We start from the raw sequence: 10,372 nt of genomic DNA, 5'->3' as shown, positions 1-10,372 counted from the left end.
GTTCATATCATCTTCATTGGGGTCAAAGTTGACTTCCAGCTTCTACTCCTCCCTGGTGGCTTTCTCTCTGGGACCATCTCTCTAAGGTCTCCAGTAATAGGATTAAGACCCATCCTTAATATATACAGGGATGCTGGATGTATGGAGAATGTTTAATAAGGTCAAATGTCCATATGTGGTAATGGTTGGACTTGATGGTGACACATAATGAATGTAACAAACCTGTTGATTTATGGGCAGGAATGTGGCTGAAAAGAGTAGTCTAGGGAGATTAATATTAGCTGGAAGATAGCTGAAGAATGATATTGGGAATGTTATAACAGTGATTTTGGCAAGAGATGAGGATTGTTGTTAATAATTCAAATACAGGGATGTTCTATTTCAGGATGTAAAAATGTAATGACACATGGAAAAAACATACCTAATGTAATTTATGGACTATACTTAACAACAATGTAATATTTTTGTGGCAAAAGCAAAGTTGGCACTATAGTCATGCTAATGGTCAATAAAGTAATTTGGAGTTTGGTTTTGTGAGATGTGAATATGATTAAGCCTTTCTCTTCTTCATTTTTTTTTTCATTAATAAGGAGACCTTGACTATATCATTTAACTAATCTGTTCACCTCTGTATCTTTCTGAACACTAGAGGAGCAATTGATTAGTGATTGGAATGAGATAAAAGTCCTTAGTAAGAAATTTCAGGAGTAATGTTTTCATAACTTGTTTAGTTGCATTTTTCTGTGACTTTATTTTTTCTCAAATTTGAAATAAACTTATTTTTTAAAAAGACCTGTCCTGATTCAGTTGGCCACACATCAATTGAAACCAGTATCTTCAAAAAGTCCTATTTACAGTGGGTTCACATCCACGGGAATGGATTAAGAACTTATTTTTCTGGGGTGCATAATTCAAACTACCATATCTTCCAAGACCATAAGGGCGGTGTAAGGGAAAAGCACTTGAGCTTCAGCTTCTTTAAGTTCAAGATACACCCACCTCTACATAGAGCTTGGATAAAGAGAAGCTCAGTATGCCAGTAGCCAGCAATCCTAGAGCACCAGACCATGAGCAGCAGTGCTGACAGCAGTGCTGAATTCTCTACTTCACAATATAGGAATCTTCCTGAACTTTCATGCTCTCTTTTCTCTGAAATTGAGTCAGTTGTTGCCTCCTCTCTCTTCTTTCTCTTTGCTCTTCCTCTGCACACCCAATAATTCCTTCTCCTTATGTCTAATGTTTCACTTATTCCATATTATTACCTACCTAACTAGCTGGATGCTTTTGGGGGGGGTTACAAGTAACAGAAAAGCTGAAAACCCAACCCAAGCTTCCAAAGAAAGGGAATTTATTGACTAGTATCACTCAAACATCCAGAGGTTGATCAGGATTCACTGCACTTCAGTCAGATTTGAGTTCAGTTTCTCTATGATTCTCTTTGTTTTGCCCTTGTTCAAGGGTCAGCTTTATCCTCTGGTTGCAGTAACTGATGCTACATGCTGCCTCTTTCACACTGACATAAAAATGATTATAAGCATCCACAACCACCAACAAAAAAGTGTCAGTTTTGTGCAGGAATGAGTCACTGTAGATAAAGGAATGCCATAATCTGATTGGCTTACACCTTGGTTACATGTTCATTGTTGTACAAATAACTGTAATAAATGATACTTAATTGTCCCTGGCGCTGGATGTGGGATCAGTCACTCAAAAATCCTAAATTTTTGGATTTAGCTGCTACACAGTGGAGAAGAGTTGGAATGGCTGTTGAGTAGGCAAACAAAATGTGCACTGTAATCATAATGGCTTTTCTTGTCTGCCTCCTTCAAACTATGAGATTCTGGAGGATAAAATAGTGACTCATCACTGTATCTTCAAGTCTGACCTCATGACTGGCATATAATCAATATTCAACAGTCACTTGAATGAGGGAACAAATTTAAAAAAATAAGGGATTCTCTTGAAAAATATAGTTGTCATCTACCTTTCCTCTAATTCTTAAAGCACATTGTAGTTGTAATGATATTTTCACAACAACACCTTATTGTTCAATCCCACCCTGCATAGTCATAATTTTTATCTGTTTCTTCCTTGGTCTTTCACTTGATTTCAACATTTACAGATTATTTTTAGAGCTGCCATTAACGCAGACTTCAATTGCGGTCCTATTTTCCCCTTGAGCAGTGAAGCAGTTGCCATGGAAACAGAATTCAGTGCCTCTCTCTACAGTCTCACATCAATGCAATTTGATGAGAGGGACTAACATACTACCTCCTACCTGTATTTTGTAAGTCTGAAGATCTGTTACCTGAAAAAAATTGCAAGTAATTGCTAGGATAAGGAATACTTGATGAAGTATGGGTTTCACAGCTTGTCCAAGATGTATCAAAGCTCTCATCTGGAAATAATGCCCTAGTCAGAGAGCTAGATAAAGGTTTTGCTGCTTGAATTGACTAAAAATCCCAAGTCACATGTACATTTTATTTAAATACAGAAAGAAGGATAATTTTAATTGCCACTGCTTATACAGTACAATGTCCCAGACAAGTAAGCTTTTTTTCAAAGAATCATGTATGGTGATTGTGTGATGAGAAGCATCCTTTCCTCCACAAAAATTGCAGTTTGAAGTCTAGCCCAGATGTGTAGAGGGTGTAAATTCCTAGGCATTTCTAGGAGAGGCAGCTCCCATCAACCACAGACAATTTTTTTGGGAAAAATTTGTAGATCTGAGCCATAGCTTCATTATTCTCCACAGATGAGAGGATGGTACACTGGCTAGTAAAGAGAATTGTATGGAGAACAGAGTACCAAGTGCCTGTGAGTAGGAATAATTTATCAACAAATTCGTTATCACCTTCTCTGGGCCTTGAAGAAGTGATTCTCAGGAGGGTCTCATTATGGTCCAGGTCCTAAACTCAACTGCAAAGACCAAGCTTTGACCTTGTCAGTATGACAGGATCTTATATTTGTTAACTGTTACGTGTTATGATGGAGTTTTCTATCCTGTCATGAGATGTTTACACAGAGGACTCTGTATACTTTTGAAGATAATCTGGTTTACCCCAAGGGCATGGTCCAACAGAAGCCAGGGTGGGACATTGTGTGGGTAAGTGGTAGGAAAGGAGACATTACAGTACTAAATCCAACTGTATCAACAGGTACCTAATGTATAGGGTCCTAAGGAAAACAAGTATATTAAGTTGAAGAACCACAGTCAGTAATCACAAGGGGATGAATTTTATGCAGGTAACATGAAATCATAGATGAGAAACTAAAAATGTGCATACAGGGCTTTTTGTTTTGTTTTGTTTGTCTGCTTGTTTGGTTTACAATCCTGGCCCTATCATGGCTATATTTTAAAGATGCCCCTGTAATGAAGATGGCTCAGTATATCTTCTCTTGTTCTATGCCTTCTGTCTTAGAAAAAAAAAGATTCATAGCTGAATCTCCCATGTTTCCCAGGTGCCAAGGATTTTCTTTACTCTATCAATCCTTGCTGTCAGGCTTGCCCATCCCAGCTATTGGCAAGGAACTTCCAGTTATATGTAAGGTGTCCTACCATTTTTTCTAGGAAGAAAGCAGGTCAATATTGTTAATGGAGCTTGTTCCACATACCACCAGGTTTGGAAATATTTTTTCTGTCAAGACATGCATAGGCTTCCTCAACTCTGAATACCTCCACAATAAAGTCAGACCACACTTGGGCCATTTCTACCTAGGACTTCTAAGTATTCACAATTGCCAAGTTCTCTGCAGGGCACTAGTTGAGACTGTTTTCTTGTCTTCTTCAGACTAGGCCCATTTCCAATTGGCAGTGCTCTGGTCTTGTTCTACCTTGCTTCGGGACAAAATTCCTGAACTGTTCCTACTCTACCACACTTTTACTCTTTGCTCTGTATTTCTTAAAAACACAGCCTCTACCCTTGTTCCCATTAAATTCACTCTGTCCATTTCTGCTTTATCACTCTTTTTCATTGCCTGTGTTTTTTAACTAAAGAAGCAGTAGGTTTACAGAGAAATCATACAGAAAATATTTTCCCATATTACCCCCTCACACACACAGTTTTCCCTATTATTAACGTCTTGTATTAGAGTGGTACCTTCGTTACAACTGATGCAATTAAAAATTATTATTAAAATAAAGCTTACATTAGGATTCGCTATTTGTATTTAGAGTCCCATAGTTGTTATTTAATTTTTATTCTAGTAACATATAGACACCTAAAATTTCCCCATTTAACCACATTCAAATATATAATTCAGTGCTATTAATTTCCATCATTCCAAATAAGAACTCTTGCGGCGGCTTGCTCGGTCAGTAGAGGTGGGGTCTGGCTGCGGATGAGGGGTCGGTCCAGCTTAGGACGAGGGGTCAGTCCCACTTGGGACGAGGGGTCGGTCCGGCAGCAGACGAGGGGTCGGTCTCACAGGGGTTGCGCGGTTCAGCTGACGGGGTCGCCCGGCGAAGCCGGAGACGAAGGGGTCGCCCGGAGAAGCAGGCTACGAACTGGGTACAAGGGAGGCCAGGCCCTTGTCGGGGGCTCTCAGGACTGGAGGGCGCACAGCAGAAGAACTACCGCGGAGACAAGGTAAACACGCAAGTCCAACTTTATTGAGGGAGAGGCAACAGTTTTATAGGGGCTGGGGAAGGCTGATTGGTCGAAGTCACGCCCTGTTCTGATTGGTTGCCGGAGAAAGGTCAGTGGGCGGTACTGGACGGGGGAGGGGTGGTGGTTAGGGATTGGCTGTTGCTGTTGCTGGGGGAAGGGACAGGGTTTAGGGATTGGTGGCTGCTGTTGCTGGGGTGGAGGGCAGACTTGAGTTTCCCGCCCACGCCTGGCTGTTGCTGCTGTCGGGGGGAGGGAAGAGGGCAGACTGGATTTTTCCGCCCTGCGCCTGCACAGGGAGAAAGAAGGCATCGTGCGGCGCTATCTGGGAGGAGGGGCGGCCACGGAAGCATGGCTGCCGAGAAGGGGAGACCCGAGGGCACTCTGCGCCCATGCCGAGCTTCCTTCAGGGGTGGCGGTGGGCCCGACCAACCACCCTATTACAGGGGCAGTGGTTTGGAATAGGCCTACCGCGGCCGCCGCCCCCCGCCAGGTCAGCAAACCACACTTCAGCCCGAGGGGCGACCGCAAACTCTGTACATTTTAGGCCCTATTTCCCCATTCCCTACCCTTACCCTGGCCCCTGGTAATCTGCACTTAAGATTTTGATCCTATGAATTTGCTTATTCTAAGTATTTCATATCAGTGAGATTATGCAATATTTGTCCTTTTGTGTCAACATGATGTTATCACACATATCAGAACTTCATTCCTTTTAATGATAGAATAATATTACATTGTTATATATATAGAACATGTGTTTATACATTCATCTGTTGATGAACTTTTTGGTTGCTTTCTTCTTTTGATAATTGTGAATAATGCCACTATGAACTTTGGTGTGCAAATACCTGTTTGAGTCCCTGCTTTCAATTCTTTGGGGGTATATACTTTTAAAAAAGAGGGATTTTCAGCTTATATGGTAATTCTATACTTAACTTCCTAAAGAACCACCAAAAATTGTTTACCAAAGCAGCTGCACCATTCCACATTCTCACCAACAATGAACAAGTATTCCTATTTCTCTATGTTCTTTCAACACTTGTTATTTTCCATGTTTTTAATAGCAGCCATTTGAGGGCATGAAATGGAATTTCATTGTGGTTTTGATTTGCATTTGGCATTAGGCTAATAATGTTGAACATCTTTTCATGTATTACTTTTTTCTTTTTTACCATTTGTATAACTTCTTTGGAGAAAAGACTCAAGATTTTCCCCATTTCATAATTGAGTTGCTTTCCCTTCAGGTGTTGATGTGTAGGGGATCTTTATGTATTCTGGATTTCCAAATATTTTCTCCCATTCCATAAGTTGTCTTTTTTACTTACATGATGAAGTCTTTTGATGCACAGAAGTTTTTAATTTTGATGAAATTCCATGTTTCTATTTTTTTCTTTCGTTGCGTGTCCTTTTGTTATAAAATCTGAGTAACCATTGACTAAAATAAGGTCCTGAAGATGGTACTCTGTTTTCTTCTGGGATTTTTTTATAGTTTTTGTTTTTATAGTTAGGTCTTTGATCCATTTTGAGTTGATTTTTGTATATGATGTAAAGTAGGGGTCCATCTTCTTTTGAATATGGAGATTCAGTTCTTCCAGTACCATTTCATGAAGAAACTATTCTTTCCCCCTTGAGAAGACTTGGTAACCTGTCAAAAATAAATTGGGGAAGCAGATGTGGCTAAACCAGTTGGACGCCTACCTAACACATGGGAAGTCCCAGGTTCAGGTCTCAATGCCTCCTAAAGAAGACAAGCAGACACCCGCACCCGCTGCAACAAGCTAGACACCACACTCTACTGCAATGATCTAGACACCACAGCCTGCCCCAGTGAGCTAGACACCACACCTGCTGCAACAAGCAGACACCTAAATGAGCAGATGCCACAAGCCAGCTGATGCCGCAGCTCACGGGATGGAGATGTGGCTCAGGCCATTAGGCACTCACATCCCATGTGGGAGGTCCTCGGTTCAGTTCCTGGTTCCTCCTGGAGAAGGTGAGCACACAATGAGCAGATAGATGAAAGAACCATCTGTTGGGGGGGGAGGTGAGAAAGAAATAAAGAAAGAGAAAAGAAAGAGAGAGAGGGAAGGAGGAAGGGGGAGGGAGGGAGGGAGAAGGGAGAGAGAAAGAGGGAGGGAGAGAGAAAAAGGGAGGGAGGAAGGAAGGAAGTCTTTTTTTAAAAAATCGGTTAGCCGGAGATATGAGTTGATTTCTGAGTTTTTAATTCAATTCCATTTGTCTATTTGTCCTTGTGCCAGTACCATGTTCTTTTGATTACAGCAGCATTATAATAAGCTTGAAAATAGGGAAATGTGAGTCCTCTAACTTCATTCTTCTTTTTCAAGATGATTTTGGCTATTCAGGGTCCCTTACCCTTCCATATGAATTTGATGCTTGGCTTTTCCTTTTCTGCAAGAAAGCTCTTGGAATTGTGATTGGGATTGTGTTGAATCTATAAAATGCTTTGGGTAGATTTGATATCTTAACAGTATTTAGTCTTCCACTCCATGAACAAGGGAAGTCCTTTGATTTGTTTACTTCTTCTTTGATTTTGTTTAGCAATGCTCATAGTTTTCCATGTATAAGTCCTATACATCCTCGGTTAAATTTAATTCCTAGATATTTGATTATTTTAATGGCTATAGTAAATGGGTTTGTTGTTGTTGTTCCTCTTCAGTTTGGTCATTAGTAGTGTATAGAAACACTACTGTTTTGGGGGTTTTGATCTTGTTCCTAGCTACTTTGCTGAATTCATTTTGCTCATTCATTCAGCTCTTGTAGTTTTGATGTGGATTTCTCTGGATTTTCTATATATAGGATCATGCCTTCCACAAATAGGGAAAATTTTATTCTTTTCAATGTAGCTGGCTTTTATTTCTTTTTCTTGTCTAATTGCTCTGCCTACAACTTTCAGTACAATGTTGAATAACACTGGTGACAGTGGATATCCTTGTCTTGTTCCTGATCTTGGAAGGAAAGTTTTCAGTGTTTTACCATTAAGTGTGATGTTTACTGTGGGTTTTCGATATATGTCCATTATCAAGCTGAGTAAATTTCAATCTATTCCTAGTTTCAAAGTGTTTTTATATACAAGGTGTGCTCAATTTTGTCAAATGTCTTTTCTACATCAATTCATATAATCATTTGATTTATTTGCCTCCATTCTATTAGTGTAGTGTGTTACATTAATTGATTTTCTTATGTTGAACCTGGGATAAATTATGTTGCATACCTGGGATAAATCACACTTGGTCATGGTGTATAACTCTTTTAATGTGCTGTTGCATTTGGTTTCCTAATATTATGCTGCGTTTTTCTTGTTTGGGTTAACTGGTCTTCTTGAATGTGTATATTAATGTCTTTCATTAAAATTGGGAAATTTTCTGTCATTATTTCTTTGAATATTCTTTCTGTTTTTTTCTCTCTTTCAAGGGATGCCATAATGAGTGTATTCATGTGCTTAATGGTTTCCCACAGGTCTCTTAGGCTGTCCACTTTCTTCATTCTTTTTTTAAATTCTACTCCTCAGGTGGATCATTTCAGTTGTCTTATCTTTAAGTTCACTGATCTTTCATCCATCAGTCTACTGCTGAAACCCTTGGGAAATTTTTCATTTCCGTTATTATGGTCTTTAACTCCTGTATTTCTGTTTGGTTCCTTTGAAAATTTGAATCTCTTTCTTGAGATTCTCATATTATTTATTCATCTTTTTTTTTCTTTTCATTTTTTAAAGTCTTTGGTTGTCTAAAGTCTAGTCTTCCTCACTGATTCTGGATTTTTATTTTGTTCCTTTGGATGGGTCTTAATTTCCTGTTTCTTTGTTTAACTTGTAATCTTTTGTTGCACACTGGATATTTTAATATTTTAAAGTATTAATTCTGGGATTTCGTCCCTGAGCTCTCTGTTCATCATGTTTGTAACCATCTAGTGATAAGACTGAGATTTCCTTCTGTGCCAAGAGATAACACAAACAAACAAACCCAAAATCTACTTTTGCAGTCTTTGAACATTGGCTCTGCAGTGGCTGGAGCTCTTCAAAGTGAGTTGTCTTAGGAATTTCCAATTTACAGACGTGTGAATCCCTGATACTGGCTATGAAATAGACTTTCTCTCCCTCCTGGGAGCTCAATTGTATGACTTAAACAGATAATCTCTTGCCTCAGACTTCTTTGACTTAATTTTTCTTACATTGCTTTAGCTACCTATAAGCTACTTCTGCTTGTAGGGCAAGTATGAGTATGGCAAACCAGAGAGGAGTTTTCTTGTTCAGTCTTTTAGGGTGCCACCAGATTGGCACCAACATATGAGCACTGCAGTATGTTCCTAGGGGTTATCCTGCTCCCTCAAGAACAGGGCCAGCAGTCCACAGTGGGAGCACAGGCTCGCTCCACATCGAGAGGGAGTTGGTGAGAGGTCAGCAAACAGCACCAAAAGCTTCGACAGTTTTTTAACACTGTATTTTCTTTATGTGGCACTTGTCCAGTTACTACAACGCTTTGTCAACTTTCTGGAGTTCTGAGAAAGTTGCATTTGCCAGTTTTTGCTAGTTGTTCAAAGGTTCTGTGGGGGCGTGGCACCCTTTAAATATCTTATACTGCCATTTTAGTCAACAGGATGCCTTCACCCTTTTCTTTTTTTCTCCTGAGGTACTAGAACCAGGATTGAACCTGGGACCTCATATGCAGGAGGCTGGTGCTCAACCACTGCAGAACATTGGTTCTGCGGGCTCCCCTGAGTTGGCTCCCTTGTCTATTAGCTTGTTGCTTAGTTCATTAGGTTTTGCTCATTTTTTCGCTCATTCTTTGCTCCTTGTTTGGCTCATTGTTTTTTCTTTAGGAGGCACCAGGGGCCAAACCCAGGATCTCCCATGTGGGAAGCAGGTGCTCAACTGCTTGAGCCACATCCGCTCCCCTATTTTTTTTAAGGAGGTACCAGGGATTGAATCCAGGACCTTGCACATGGTAAGAAGGTGTTCAACCACTGAGCTACACCTGCTCTCTAATGAGAGTTACCTTTTTCATTTGTTTGTTTGTTTTTAGGAGGTACCAGGGATTGGACCCAGGGCCTCATACATGGAAAGCAGATGTTCAACCACTTGAGCTGCATCTGCTCTTCACCCCTTTATTTTTTAACAGTTATACTACACTCCTCTCACTCTATTCTAATATGACTAGAGTGGTTAGACTAATTGCATGAGGGATTGTTGTAGGAGGAATGTCAGAGAGTTCAGAGCAGGGGTGAGGTACAGTTGGTCATTGGACTTTGTTTTTACTCCTAGGGAACTGGGTAGCTATTACGTTTACTGAGGAGAGCACATAATCTAACTGGATTTTAAAAGGATCACTGTGGACATTAAGAAGCTGAATATAGAATTGCCATATGATCCAGCAATCCTTCACCTCAGTATATTCTGAATATATATTCAGAAAAACTGAAAGCAAGGATACGAACTGACATTTGCACACCAATGTTCATAGCAGCATTATTCACAATGCTAAACTATGGGTCCAGTCCAAGTATCCATCAACCAATGTATGGATAAACTAAATGTGGTATTTACATACAATTCAATACTATTCAGCTCTAAGAAGAAATTAAATTGGGAAGCATATGACAACAGAGATGAACCTAGAGGATATTATGATGAGTGAAATAAGCCAGAGAGAAAAGGTAAATATTGTATGGTCTCACTAATATGAACTAAATACTACAAGTAAACTCACACAGGTAAACTCAAGAGGATAGGTTACTAGGAAATAGAA

The sequence above is a fragment of the Dasypus novemcinctus genome, chromosome 1 (assembly GCF_030445035.2).
Source record: "Dasypus novemcinctus isolate mDasNov1 chromosome 1, mDasNov1.1.hap2, whole genome shotgun sequence".
In the NCBI taxonomy this organism is placed as follows: Eukaryota; Metazoa; Chordata; class Mammalia; order Cingulata; family Dasypodidae; genus Dasypus; species Dasypus novemcinctus.
Note: the sequence above shows the minus strand (reverse complement) of the source record.